General features: G+C 34.9%; 1 protein-coding gene across 7 annotated transcripts in view; it reads right to left on the bottom strand.

Moving 5' to 3' along the window:
• The window catches only part of LOC107699007 (PTB domain-containing engulfment adapter protein 1), a 94,097-nt gene that overhangs the window by 17,323 nt on the left and 60,668 nt on the right, over nucleotides 1-16,106 (bottom strand). The window contains exon 1 of one of the 7 annotated variants that reach the window (XM_016500150.1): nucleotides 3,778-3,798. The exons of the other annotated variants lie outside the window; for them this stretch is intronic. The gene's annotated coding sequence lies outside the window, so the exon portion shown is untranslated. Of the gene's footprint in view, nucleotides 1-3,777; nucleotides 3,799-16,106 lie in introns of those variants that run through there. 7 annotated transcript variants of the gene reach the window in all.

The following is a 16,106-nucleotide window of genomic DNA, read 5'->3' as shown; positions in this document are numbered from 1 at the left end:
AACAAAAAAAAAAAAAAAAAAAATCACAGAAGTGTGGGTTTGTGCATTACAGACAAACTGTTTTTTGTTATCGACTCGTTTCACCAGTAGGCAGTGACAAGTGACCTTTATGAGTGAGTCAGTGAATCATTCACTCAACCGATTATTTCAAAAACACTGAAACACTTGCTGAAATGCAGGAAATCTGAAATGCTATGCCTTTGTTTGAAATGGTTTTCATGGGTGAAGTGAACTGTATTATTTGGTCTAAAATGTAATTTTAGTATAAAATATAAAAACAGATATATAGATATTGAGATACATTTTTAAATAGCTTGCCCAAACCTGCTAACTCAAATGTGAAACTCAAACTCAAAACTGAGAGAGTTTATGTATGTAGATACATTAACTCAGTGACTTGCAGAAGATGAAAAGAAACAAGAGTGGGTGAGGAGATCTTGGCTGGGAGAAAGAGTAGCACAATCTTGTTAAGGTCGGAAGTTAGGTGAAGTAAAAGTCTTTGCATTTCTATTTTTGCTTTACCCCAGTCTTCTTTTGCCAAGAATGTACTTGCATCTGTATCTGATCATGGCACAAAAAAAGGTATTCAAAAAGCGCCACTATTCCAAAATTCCTAGTGAGCTGCCCACGTAAGGAGCATTTTAAGGCAACACTGACTTGTTTTTGAGGGGGCACCAGTGGTAGTTCTGGCTCACTTGGTTTCCACTTGCCTGCTTATTTTTAACAGCAAAATAATTTGAGCACTATTTGCTTCCTAAAGCATTTCAAATCAGCCACTTGTGAGGTTCAAGTGGTTTTCTTCATTAATTGGGATAAACAGGTCTTGATGAGCTATAATTACAGAAGATCACTTCAAGACAAACCATACCATCAACTAATAGCACAACACCAAGGTCGAGCAACAGAGCATTTTTCAATAGGTCAGCTGTTGACATTTCTTTCTGATTCAAGAAGCAGAGGCAACCAACGCAGAAACAATTACAATAAATAGAACAGAGCTTGTTGTCATACAATAGGTGAAATCAGCAAAGAAAAGAGGGTCTACACTAGAGCTGCACGATTAATCGTTAAAAGATCGCGATCTCGATTCTGACAACCACACGATCTCATTTCTAAATGACAACGATTCTCCCGTGTCTATTAAACCTTTGACAAAGTCTTACGGGATCATTCAAATCTGCGTTCGCACTGACACTGACACACAGAGCAGTTACCATGTTTGGTTAAGAAACAGCTTCACAAACAGTCTTTTCAACTACACAGTATTATTTATGTCGTACAGTCATTAATATTATCCCAGAAATACTGGGATGAAAGTTTATAATTCAGATATAAACATTGATGTCTATGGTAGCGCGACCAAAATAGAGCAAATCCGCGTTTGAAAGTAACTGCCACATAACGTTTGTGTCGATTGCATTGATTCGCCACTAGGTGCCGAGAAGTGACTTAAAAAATGTATAAATGAATGAATCATTTATTCAAGATAATCGTTCAAAAACGCTGATTCATCAAGTTGGTTTATGAGTGAGTCGTTGAATCATTGATTCAAACAACTTTTTCATCATTTTAATATTAAATTGATGTATTAAATATATTATATTTTAAAAACATATACACTACCAGTCAAAAGTTTTTGAACCGTAATATTTTTAATGTTTTTTTTTAAAGAAGTCTCTTCTGCTTCTGCTCACCAAGCCTGCATTTATTTGATACAAAATACAGCAAAAGCAGTAATACTGTGAAATATTTTTACTATTTAAAATAACTGCTTTCTATTTGAATATATTTTAAAAAGTAATTTATTCCTGTGATTTCAAAGCAATATTTATCTGAAATAGAAATCTTTTGTAACATTTGTTTAAAGCTAAAACTACACTCTTAAAAATTAAGGTTCCAAAAGGGGATATTTGCAGTGATGCCATAGAAGAACCTTTAAATGAACAGTTCTTAAAATAACCATATTTTCTTAGTATGAAGAACTTTTTGAACAAACTTTTGTCGACTGGAAAGATTCCATGGATGTTAAAGGTTCTTAATGGAGCCATTGATGCCAATAAAGAACCTTTATTTTTAAGAGTTGTAGGTTTGTGGTGGTTCAGTATCATTGATCTCAAACTAGAAGCTGAAATTTGACATTTACAAGGAGTGAGTGGCTCCTATGATGCTAGGGTGTTGTGGGTGGTTGCCATGGCGTTGTGATGCAGTTGCTAAGGTGTTCTAAGTGGTTGCTAGGTAGTTGTCTATTGCTAAATCTGACTCTGGTCCCTTTTTGTTCATTTTATCATCGGAGAGGTGAACGTTGTGAATCTGATTGCTCAGAAAAGTAATATACACTACCATTCAAAACTTTGGGGTTGTTAAAATTTGTTAAAAGTAGTCTCTTATGCTCATAAAGGCTGCATTTATTTGATCATAAATACAGTAAAACAGTAATATTGTGAAACATTATTACAATTGAAAATAACTGTTCTTTATTTAAATATATTTTAAAATGTAATTTATTCCTGTGATGCAAAGTTGAATTTTTTTTGCTTCATTACTCCAGTCTTCAGTGTCACACGATCCTTCAGAAATCATTCTAATATTTGAGGCTTAAGAAACATGTATCAATGTTGAATAGTTTTACTACTTCTCTACATTTTTTCAGGATTTTTTTGATGAATTGAAATTTTCAAAAGAACAGCATTTATTTTCATTTATTCTGAAATCTTTTGTAACATTATAAATGTCTTTATCATCACTTTTGATCAATTTAAAGCGTCCTTGCTAAATAAAGTATTAATTTCTATAATTTCTCATATAACTGACTCCAAGCTTTTGAACGGTAGAGTGTATAATGTTACAAAAGCTTTTTATTTCAGATGAATGCTGATCTTTCTATTCATCAAAGAATCCTGAAAAAATGTACTCAAAGTGTTTTAAATATTGATAATAATAATAATAATAATAAAACGTTTCTTGATCAGCAAATCAGCATATTAGAATGATTTCTGAAGGATGATGTGACTCTGAAGACTGGAGTAATGATGCTGAAAATTCAGCTTTGATCACAGGAATAAATTACATTTTTAAAATATATTCAAATAGAAAGCAGTTATTTTAAATAGTAAAAATATTTCACAGTATTACTGCTTTTGCTGTATTTTGTATCAAATAAATGCAGGCTTGGTGAGCAGAAGAGAATTCTTTAAAAAAACATAAAAAATCTTACTGTTCAAAATCTTTTGACTGGTAGTGTATATTAAAATGTTTAATAATTCATTCAAATTAATTGAACACTTTTAAATAGACTGCAGCAATAATATTTTGCCACACATTATTTTGTTTAGTTCAGAATCGTGGGAGAATCGTGATCTCTATTTGAGACAAAAAAAAATTGTGATTCCCAAATTATCCAGAATCGTGCAGCTCTAGTCTACACTTTTCAATAATTTAAGGTTTAAGTTAGTTCACCAGAATTTAATCAGAACAGCTTGAAAAGCCAGAGTCTACTGATGTCTCTTGATATGTTTCTATAATGACTAGTGCTACTTCACATAAAAAGAAGACTAAAAATAACAAAGGAACAATGAATAAATCATTTAAGAAATTCAGAGCCATTTTGCTGCAGAAACGTTTGAGTGCTTCATAATTAGAGGGTATCTATAGATGGATATCAAACTGCAGGTGAGTAATCCCAATCTCACGAGTGCAAGTTCCAAAGTTAACATTTTGCCACAGCTAATAATGACAAGTGAATTGAAAAAAAAAAATTAAGTTATATATATTTCTTACCTGTTTTTTGGTTGTTTTGTCCTTGCACATATTTTGAAAAACAGTGAAGGTGATTTTTTTCTCTTGCAGCACCTAGTCCCTCTTTCTCTGTGTGAAATTGCATCTCTTAAAAAAAGTACATGCGTGGAGTTCAGACTACCGTTCTTACAATTCAATTTAAAACCTTTTATTAAATTGCAGTTCCAATGTTTACTGTTATTTGGCACTTGAACATGTTACTTTTGTATCCTGCTTCAGAAATACACATAAACACAACACTTCAGATATATGCGCAGTGCTAGATGAGCTAGAGTGTTTATGTTTACACAGAAGTATTACTGTAGGGGTCATTTGGACTATTTTTTCCCACATCCCCAGGTCATTCACCTAAACCAACAAAGCATGGCTTTCTAGAGTAACCACATGATGATCTTTTAGCAAAAGCCTCAGCTGCACTTCAAGACAGAACATGTGTTTACAACCACTAGTGGATCTTGAGCAGGAAATGTGGGATTCGGTCTCAATGATACACTTACAAATTGTTGCAGCTGAGAGCTGAGAAAATTGAGCTGACCTATCTGTCCATTTTGACTATAGCTAGCTGGAAATGAAGTCTGTAGCGTCTGGACCAATCAAAAACACAATTTTTCATTTGATTTAACAAATCAGTTATTCATTAGATTAACAAGTCGTCACAGACCCCTCACCCAATAGACTGGGCGCCAGGATGTCTGCGAATGACCACAGGTCACTGGTTACCATGGCAACCCCGCCACCTTTGCTAAGACCAGAGCCATTTATGACCTGATGGAATGTGAGTAGGGAAAATCACTGCATGTTATTATAACTAGTTATGATTAATTATTCATATTTCCCTTATGAGCTGATTCGCTACAAGTCCTTATCCATTCAATTCAAATAGCACACACTCAATACAGTATATATGTTTGCTTTGAATGGCTAACACTGATGTGGCTTTTTTAAGAAAACATCAAGGCTTTTAAAGTCGCCTGTGTGTGTATATGCAACAGGCCGACAGGAGAAGGAAGAGAAAAAGTACTAAAGTACTATACTTAAAGGGGTCATATGATGCGATTTCAAGTTTTGCTTTCTCTTTGGAGTGTTACAAGCTGTTTGTGAATAATATAATTTTATAATATAATATAAAAAAATATAATATAATACCTTAGATTTTATTCCCACAAACATTTATTGATAATGCTCTTATGTTTTTACATAAAATTGTTATAAAACATAAGAATTTGTAACATTTTACATTACAAGCATTTTCCCTCAATAACTCCTAATTTGCTGTTTATGGATAAAGGTAGTTGTTGTAGTTGTTACGTTTAGGTATGGGGTCGGGTTAAGGGATGTAGAATATGCTCATGCAGAATAAGGCATTAATATGTGCTTTAATAAAGCAATAAGCCCCAATAAGCCGTGGTTTACAGTGAATTTATAACAGCTAAGGGGCGTTGTTAGGTACGACGCAAAGCAGAGAGCCTAAAACCTCCTTAGCTGTTATAAATTCACTGTAAACCATGGCTTATTGGGGCTTATTGCTTTTATAAAACGGTTATTCCATATACGTAGTAAGGTTTCACAAAATAAAACAGAGCAAATAAAGTGTAATGATATAAATAAAAACAGTATTCTTCCACCAAACAATGTAGTTCCTCAGAAACAGTTGTGGTTGTAACAAAGTTGTTGCCGAGCAACACACAGAAGTAAACAAAGGTGTGTGTTTGTAGAGTAATTTACAACAGTTTCAAATGCAGCTCAGCCAATCAGAATCAAGCACCGGAACTATCTGTTTTATAAAAGTAACTAACAAACAGCCAGTACGCTAGAAATATACATGCTAATTAGCAACTAGTTAATAGTGAATAGTGTTCCCTAATCGAAAGTGTTACCAAAGAAATAGAAGTCTAGAAAAGAATGTTGTTAAAAATCAAGGTAAATAAGCTCTTATAGTTAGGACAACCAGTTTGTCTTAAATCTGAAAAGGTAAAGGTAAGATGTTTCATGAATTATGGGGTTGTTTTAAATATGAAGCACATCATAACAACAGATACATAATACTTATTACTATTACTAGTGCACAGGTACTCTGAGGTGACAACAATGATCGATGATCACTCAAGGAAATATCGGAGAACTACTTAAGAATTTTTCAAGAACTGCATTTAGGAACATTCTTACAAAAACAAGTACGTTTTTTATATTTAAAGGATTTGTCACTGACGATTCAAACGTGAGTTTTTTGGGCGGTGTAGAGTAGCGCTTGTTGTTTGTCATTTCTCCGATCACAAATGCAGACATGGTTTTATGTTTACGCGGCGCAACGCGTAAAAATACAGTATAAGTCATTATAATCCGTAATTATGTCCTCACTGGATGATACAAATGCCTCGTTTATAATTGGTTTTATTGGTTTTGTCTCGTCGCGCCGGGACACAGCATCACAGTATGGTAAGGGGCGTAACATTTCCGTCACACGCTTGAGGTATTCGGCCAATCACAACGCACTGGATAGCTGGCCAATCAGAGCACACCTCGCTTTTCAGACCGATGAGCTTTGTAAAAATGTACGTGTTTCAGAAAGGCGGGGCATAGAGGAGAAACAATAATGTACAGTATGTGGAAAATAATGTGTTTTTAACCTTAAACCGCATAAACACATTTCATTACAATTATGAAATGTGCTTTATACAGTACTTAGATAAACTGATTATAGTTTAAAGAATATAGTTTTTAACAGAGGCAATGATACATTAAATTGACTGAAGTGACAGTAAAGACATTTAGAATGTTACAAAAAAAAATCTATTTTGAATAAATGCTGTTAATTTGAACTTTATTTATCAAATAATCCTGAAAAATCATGGTTTGGTTGGAACTATTTCTTGAGCACCAAATCAATGATTTTTGACACTGAAGACTGGTGTAATGGCTGCTGAAAATTCAGCTTCGCAACCATGGGAATAAATTATATTTATACAAATATTAAGATAGTCATATATTTCACAAAAATACTTTACTGTAGTTTTGATCACATAAATGTAGCCTTAGTAAGCATTTGAGACCTCTTTAAAAATCGTATACACATTTATATTGCAGTTCATTAAATTCTAAATTTCATAAAATTATTTTTTTTACATCAGAAAAAAAACAGAATGTTTCCTCTATCCAACATACAGTCTGACAGCCCTCAAAATGTAGCCTCTCACATCCCATGATTACCTCTCTCTGCCCTGCAAGGTCGCACAACGTGGTCCATCACCGAGAGAATCAGAGGCTCCTGCTCTATATCTGTAAAAACTGAATTACAGCCAGCTCACTCTGTCAAAGCCAATGTACCCATGGCTACAGAGCCGATGGATCATGATCAAGTGAACCTAGAGCATTGAAAAACCCACCAATGCCTAACCCTCTTTCTCCCTTATACACACCTCTGTCTAGACCACAGATGGAAATATGCAGCATTTCAGTTTCAAACACTAATGAGAGAGGAATATAGATCTGTAAACACTACACCGAGGAGACCTAATTGCCAATTAGAGTTAGTTTGAGGTGGAACTAACTGAAGTTCCTCTGCAAACATGAAAAGGCCCTTTCAACATATGAAATGCCAGTTCTGATCATCTCTGTGGGCATCCGATTTATCATAGACCATTGCCCTTACTGAAATCGGAAGTTACTTTTATATACATATTTATAGGTGAAACTGACACTAGTAAAGACAATATCAGTGTCAAAATTGGAAGTCTCGAGTGTCACCAGTTCTGTTACTGACAGTGGAGTTGGCAAATATAGGTCAAAACTTTTTTCATATTGAAGAAGAGAAGAATGACTCGCATTTCCTATGGGACAAATATGCAGAACATGATGAACTTCAGATTCCATGTCACTGGAACAATCTAAAAAACATAAAATCAAACAATTCTACAACCAGTTCTACTACTGTCCTAGCCACCACGGAAAATACCTAGTAAAATTGTGAAACTTTGCATCACTTCAGCAAAGTAATTAAAAATAACTTATAATGCTGTTATTAATGCAACGAAGTAGCTATAAAACAGCACCACTTGGTACACATGTAAAAGAAAAACAAATATTGCGGCCATTGTGCAGCCAAACATTGCCAACTACAAACTAGCTCAGTGTTCATCCCTAAGGGTCCCGAAAAAGAAATCACAGGCAAAGAGGATCAGAAGAATCTGGTTCCAAGTGGTCATAAGAAACACAGAATAAAAATGGACTCTACACTTTCTCAGTTCTGAAAAGAGAAATTATAAATGTAGTGCTGGACGAAAACAACAAAACAATATTCTAAGGAAATCCAACTAGAAAATGATCAATCCTTCACTAAGCAATGTGACGCCAAATAGTTCTGGGCCTACGTGCATGAAACCTACAACACAAAGCAGAGTAAACGGGTCTCATCTAAGCAAGATCATAATCATCTGTAAGTCAACAAATACTTTTCTTTGATAGAAAGCAGCATGATTGGAAACCATGGGAGGTAAAGATGCTGTGTGATGCAGTCAAAAAGTACATTACCACAAAGAACACAAAAGATTTCATCAGCTAATAAAGCGTGAGATGGGATTTCATGGTCTTGAGAGCAAAGCAGGCAACTTGCACCTCTTCTGAGAAAAACATTTCCATATATTTTTCCCATAAGTGATTCACAACTCTCCGTAGCCTTAGTCAGCAACAAATGCCACAGTATTCCAGACGAAAAGCACCACATTGCTTTATGCAAACAGGAAATGAGATCTGCTGCTGATTCTGTTAAAACACTTGAAGGTAGTCAACATTCCGATTTAGACTGCATTTGAATAGAAGAATTAGAACCCTTTTTTGCTTCCACACATTTCAATCCTTGGAACATTTTCCTCAGGAGTTGCACCAATTAATTTTTTTGTAAACATTTTCCCTAGACAGACTGTACTGCCAATTACAGCAAACCTAGTCTTAAATTTAGCATTCACCCCAAATATTAAGTAAAAAAACACTGTGTACATGCTGTGAGAACCCAGAGGAATAAGAAAAGGCCATTTTGACTTCCAGCCCACAGAAACCCAACATTCTCCCCACATCTGGTGAAACCATACACATTCACCTCAAATGCAGAAAAACCTCCAGGCAGGGGGGAGAACGTTTTATAGACAGAAAACCAGATGGCCTTGAGCATGGTCAACATCAAATACAGCCATTAATAGAAATTAGCTGAGACATGACCTTAAGCTATTCTACTTCACAAAGATGGCAGTAGAGAATCAGTGTTTTAATTTGTGAAGATTACTGTTAAGGTTAACCACAGTCCTAAATGTAAAATATGTGCATCTAATTTATTTAAAAGATGATTAGGTCAGGACAGTATAAATGCAAGGCCATTGGGATAAAGATGAGCAAGTGAAATCTCAGCAAAACGAAAAGGAGTTTCTGTGCAAATCATTCACAAGTCCTTCTTGAATGGAGAATGTTTTGCACAAAAAGTTGTTTTGCTAAGGCCTGTATGAAAAATTTATGAAAAAGCTTGTTCAGATAACAAGTCAAGAAGGTGCAAAAACTGAAAAGATTGAAGGCTGCGAGTATGAATCAGGCACAGGCCCTCACTATGACACAGGTGCCGTCCTGAGGACTGTTCCAGATAGATTGATCTTTCTGCTGTCATCAGCAAAAAAGGATATGACAGGCATTTTGTCTTCATTTGCTGCCCATGAAGTAGTTTGAGGTCTTCACAAACACACCAGTAGAATGTTCAAGAGCTTTTTAATACTACTTGAAGATGTCAGCACATCAAAATTTCTATACTTACGGAGGGGAGGGAAATGTGACTGACATTTAGGACAGAGGGAAATTGTCCTTCAGTCCTTTTCAATGGACAAGGCTTCCTGCAAACACTGAAAGGAAACTAATGGATTCATTGAATGATGGACTCGCCACATGCTTCTTTTAAAAGCAGTGATGTGAAGACGTGCCAAACTTGTGCCAAGGAAAACAAGGTTAAAGAAATGGGCAAAGGGTTTGTTAGAATCCTCCATAATTTTACAAGGTTTTAAATGGAAAACATGTCCTTATTCTAACAGCGTTCTGACTCTAAAGGGATGCTGGCCGAGGTAAAGTCCTTTAACCCTACTAAGTGCTCCAAGCCACATTTCCGCCACAGCCTCAATGCCAGTGTTCTGCCATGGGCAGATAAGAGCCTCAAAACCAACCACAGAGACCGCAACAGAATGAATATTGGGAGCTGTTGGAGACAAGCTTCCAAGAACCAGACACAACCTTTCCATCTATTAAACCAGTTACAAATGCTCATTAAAACTGAGGTCAGCAAAGCCAAACAACCATCCCCCACTGGGCTACCTTAGGGAGCACAATACGGATGATTCTGACTGTAAACAGTTTCAAAGATTCAGCCTGAGAAGGAAACAAATCAGCCTGAACCTTAATATTCCAAGAGGCCCTACTCCATTATTGTTCTTTTAAAGCCAAAGCTAATAAGACTAGAGTGCTGAGAAAGAGGGAGGATAGAAACAGAGTGGCTACATTACTGCCTGACCCAGTTAGAATAATTGATTTCATGTGTCAACTGAGTCAAGTTAAGGTGAGCAGTAATTCCAGGGAAGAAGAATGGAATTAATCAAGCTTCAACCCTGAACTGCAGACAGGGAGTCCTCTGGATGAAAATTCCATAGGCACAAAGACAGGGGGCATTCACGTTATCGATTACACCATACTTAAATTTCAGTATTTCAACTAGATGAGTTTATCACAACCAAGATAAAAAAGGGAATTCTTCCAGTAAATAAATCACATTACATAATGAACACAAAAAAACAACTGTATTGTCAATAAAAAAAAAAAAATTCTTAGAATTTAGAATTTATTACATAAAAAAACAAGACATGGCCACATAATGAATGAATGAATGGTTTCAAACTGTAGTTTTAGTTGAATTATCCATTTTAAAGCAAATTATCTACAAGACAAGTTGTATCCCTAAAGGTACAATTTTCATATTTTTTTCCTGATATTTTATTTTCAATCTAGAATACTTATACAACCTCAATATTTATTAATATACAAATTGTTGTTTTGCTGCACCTTTGATGCAGGTGGCATTCATAATTTACCTGGCTCAAAAAAATTAAAAAACTGTTTGAATGGGCATGATGCTTCTGTTAAAGCAAATTCCACAGTGTATATTTGAATAGCACAAAACAGGAAATAACTCAATATGAGGTCTGTACTGATGAGCCTAAATGGACTTCAGCAGTATGTCTGTCTGCTTGTTCACAGCAGGACATTTAGTAAAAAACAAGAAAGAAGCATTCAGCTTCATTTTGCAATGACTCCAAAACTACTCCCGCCTCTATAAATAGAAAGTACGCTAAATTAACAGAACAAACACTAAGCAAGAACAGGCTATATTTTCAAAAGCTATTGGTGATTGAGCCATTCAAACTGAAAAGCCATTTAAATGCATCTATCAATCACTGTCTGCAGTCCTCCCTCCATTCCTTTTGATGTGAGCAGAACATTATCCAACTAGAAAATAGGTCTATTATTAATCATAGGCTTATAAAGCTGAAATTAAAGCTATTTCTCACATATAGTGGACTGGCGACCCAATATATTAACTGGTGTAAATTGATCACACAGACGTGTACTGCTATAATATTTTTTTCTATTTTGCATGCTCACCAGCCCACGTATACATTTTCTTAGCTTAGATATTTGTGCTTTCAATGGGAGCTGGCGATAAGAATAAAAAAAAAAAGAGGTGCTACCTTTCAAGACTGTAGCCATGGGTCCATTATCTTGTGTACAGCGTGTCACAAAATATATATGGAGAAAAACAATCGCTGCCATTTTCAGGGAGATTAAAATGACCATATTATGAAAGACAGTCTTGACACAAACTCATAACTATATCCATAGATGAAAGTAATCCTATTGTCAAAGGAAAAACCTGGAATATACTGCATTATAAAAGCCCTTTGATGTATTTTCTGCTAGGGGCTCTTTTATAAAACCGATTTTCTAAGGCAATGAATTGCACAAATAGCATGTGATATCTCACAAATGGAATACCAATTTAGTTAGAAAAGCTTTATTTCCATGAGGAAATTAATTGGTCTGATTAAATTTAGATTAATTAGAGTGGTAATTAGATTAATTATAGACTATGCCTAGTGGAAAATAATTACATACTTGATAAACTTCTGTTGGAGGCTTTATGCGTGTATACATTGTGCACATACACTGGAAGTCAATGCTAAGCTGGTAACTGAAAGGTTGCAGATTCAAACCCCAAAAGGGAGGATCAATAAACTATCTCCACTGTGCCCTTGAGAAAGACACTTAACCCAAGGCTGCTGTCTATGTACTGCAAGACGCTTTGGATAAAAGTGCCAACTAAATGACAAAGTAGTAAACAACAGTAACAGCAGTCAGAAAGAGCAGAACTGACAACATATCCCATATATCTTTGATTTGTATAGATGAAATTACTGCTTACAAACAAACGCTCGACAGTGATGCTTCAATACCCCAGAGAAAAGCAGTTTTAGATTAGCACTTCATTTAAATTGAGCTGAAAATGAACAAAAAGTGGTGTGTGGGGGGCTGAAACACCATTTCCAAAAGATTACTGGGGATTTGAGCTTCTTTAGATTACGATCACAATCGATGGATCAGGATCCAAGACTGGTGTGAATCATTTTCACGGTACCACACAGACCTCAACTGAAAATGACTGTTTTTAATAATCCAATTGATATTATATGACATTACGATAATTTCATATATGCAGAACCTCTCACTTTTTCTCCAAAGGGTCTACATTTGGGCTTAGATACAGGCATTAAGGCTTAACAACAAACAACATGGAAGATAGGCACTCTTTTCATTATAATGTATTCTTCAAAATGATCAGGCATAAACTACAAAGACAGGCAAGGACAGGCTGCATGAAACTGAAATCAATACATAAAATGAGACTGAGAAATGAAAGACAAAGAGACTGAGACAGATAGAAATAATGGAAACCCTCCTAGCATTGAAGATTTGATTGCACAATGCTTGCTTGTCTATACTGAATTAGCCCTTAAGTAGATTTCCATGTATGTCATAAAGTGGTGTAGTAAAAGTAGTGTAGTAAATGCTTTGAGCCTTGCTAAGCAATTATAAAAAAGGATATATAACGGATAGTTCTGATTCTAAATTCTGATAGAATGAGCCACACTTGTGACCATACATCTATAATTTCAAGCTGCATTGTTTGACTCGTAAATACATGGAAAATAACACAGAAGTCACACGGACTACTTTTATGGTGCTTTAATATACTTACATTGTAACGGCACAGATTTTTTTTTCAGACACGTAATAAACCAACCTAGTTTCATTGAAAAAACATGACTCTACCAACATTTCTGTCCAAAATGTACGTATACATACAATTCACTGCAGTTTCCATCTGAAATGATCACTAGTGGCAGTAAAACAACATTTAGGCCTATTCCTTTTCACACAAATTATGATTACAAGACAGATTATCATTTTATAAACTATTACATTAATGTGGTTCCATGCACTATACCATGTTATGACCACAAATTGTTTTGTAAATTAATCAATTTTGACATTTGCATAACATGACCAGCACCAAATATGAGAGGGAGATTAAAATGACCATATTATGAAAGACAGTCTTGACACAAACTCATAACTATATCCATAGATGAAAGTAATCCTATTGTCAAAGGAAAAACCTGGAATATACTGCATTATAAAAGCCCTTTGATGTATTTTCTGCTAGGGGCTCTTTTATAAAACCGATTTTCTAAGGCAATGAATTGCACAAATAGCATGTGATATCTCACAAATGGAATACCAATTTAGTTAGAAAAGCTTTATTTCCATGAGGAAATTAATTGGTCTGATTAAATTTAGATTAATTAGAGTGGTAATTAGATTAATTATAGACTATGCCTAGTGGAAAATAATTACATACTTGATAAACTTCTGTTGGAGGCTTTATGCGTGTATACATTGTGCACATACACTGGAAGTCAATGCTAAGCTGGTAACTGAAAGGTTGCAGATTCAAACCCCAAAAGGGAGGATCAATAAACTATCTCCACTGTGCCCTTGAGAAAGACACTTAACCCAAGGCTGCTGTCTATGTACTGCAAGACGCTTTGGATAAAAGTGCCAACTAAATGACAAAGTAGTAAACAACAGTAACAGCAGTCAGAAAGAGCAGAACTGACAACATATCCCATATATCTTTGATTTGTATAGATGAAATTACTGCTTACAAACAAACGCTCGACAGTGATGCTTCAATACCCCAGAGAAAAGCAGTTTTAGATTAGCACTTCATTTAAATTGAGCTGAAAATGAACAAAAAGTGGTGTGTGGGGGGCTGAAACACCATTTCCAAAAGATTACTGGGGATTTGAGCTTCTTTAGATTACGATCACAATCGATGGATCAGGATCCAAGACTGGTGTGAATCATTTTCACGGTACCACACAGACCTCAACTGAAAATGACTGTTTTTAATAATCCAATTGATATTATATGACATTACGATAATTTCATATATGCAGAACCTCTCACTTTTTCTCCAAAGGGTCTACATTTGGGCTGAGATACAGGCATTAAGGCTTAACAACAAACAACATGGAAGATAGGCACTCTTTTCATTATAATGTATTCTTCAAAATGATCAGGCATAAACTACAAAGACAGGCAAGGACAGGCTGCATGAAACTGAAATCAATACATAAAATGAGACTGAGAAATGAAAGACAAAGAGACTGAGACAGATAGAAATAATGGAAACCCTCCTAGCATTGAAGATTTGATTGCACAATGCTTGCTTGTCTATACTGAATTAGCCCTTAAGTAGATTTCCATGTATGTCATAAAGTGGTGAGTAGTGTGTAGTGTAGTAAATGCTTTGAGCCTTGCTAAGCAATTATAAAAAAGGATATATAACGGATATTCTAAATTCTAAATTCTGATAGAATGAGCCACACTTGTGACCATACATCTATAATTTCAAGCTGCATTGTTTGACTCGTAAATACATGGAAAATAACACAGAAGTCACACGGACTACTTTTATGGTGCTTTAATATACTTACATTGTAACGGCACAGATTTTTTTTTCAGACACGTAATAAACCAACCTAGTTTCATTGAAAAAACATGACTCTACCAACATTTCTGTCCAAAATGTACCTATACATACAATTCACTGCAGTTTCCATCTGAAATTATCACTAGTGGCAGTAAAACAACATTTAGGCCTATTCCTTTTCACACAAATTATGAGTACAAGACAGATTATCATTTTATAAACTATTACATTAATGTGGTTCCATGCACTATACCATGTTATGACCACAAATTGTTTTGTAAATTAATCAATTTTGACATTTGCATAACATGACCAGCACCAAATATATGTCTTTTCTGACATAGTAAACTTGCTTGTTAATAGTGATCGACCGATATTGATTTTTTTATAACCGATACCAATTATTTGCATGTTTATGTGCCCGATAACTGATATGCAGAACCAATATTTATTTGCTGTAATAAAGTAAATAAATGACTGAGTGAAGTAAGTCCATACTTCACTTTGGTTTTTCCTCCTTTCAGTCATCTTAAAAAAAAGTGTTGAAAATTAGCAGTCTTTCATGTTAAATTTAATCTTCATATTACAACAATAAAAACATTTTATTTATAAAAAGCATCAGCAGCAACACTAATAAGCAAAATAAATGTATAGTGTCTAATGTTTTCAAATGGAGAAAAGAAATAAAGGACAGGCGTCATCTTCATTTTAAACTACAGTTTTAACAGGTTTATAAGCTAATAGACTAAAGAGTAAAGAATAATTCACTGGCTAATGTTAATTCACTGAATAATATTCTCTGGAATATTCGAATATAACAAACAAAACATCATATTTTATTGCATTTCTCAACTGGTATGTTATATCAGAATTACTAATGTTTTTGTTGTTCTAAATTATGAAATGCGTGCTGACAAACGCTGTTTATCTATGCATTTACACAGAACTATACTCAAACTGTGATCGCTCGCGGAGATAATAAATAATTAATTTCCATAGAGTTGTATTTATTTAATCTTGTTAAAAGTTACATGCGGTGGCCGTGCTGGAGCATTTCCTGAGCATCAACCTGGTGAGTGAACAGCAATATGAAAGCGGCTTCAGGAAACTAATAATGAGCAAATATACAACAAATATACAACAGAGCGTTTTTATTTCCAACATGCGCTCATTCATGGCT

Source organism: Sinocyclocheilus anshuiensis, unplaced genomic scaffold, assembly GCF_001515605.1.
Source record: "Sinocyclocheilus anshuiensis isolate Anshui unplaced genomic scaffold, SAMN03320099.WGS_v1.1 scaffold18, whole genome shotgun sequence".
In the NCBI taxonomy this organism is placed as follows: domain Eukaryota; kingdom Metazoa; phylum Chordata; class Actinopteri; order Cypriniformes; family Cyprinidae; genus Sinocyclocheilus; species Sinocyclocheilus anshuiensis.
Note: the sequence above shows the minus strand (reverse complement) of the source record. Positions and strands in the feature narration are given on the sequence as shown.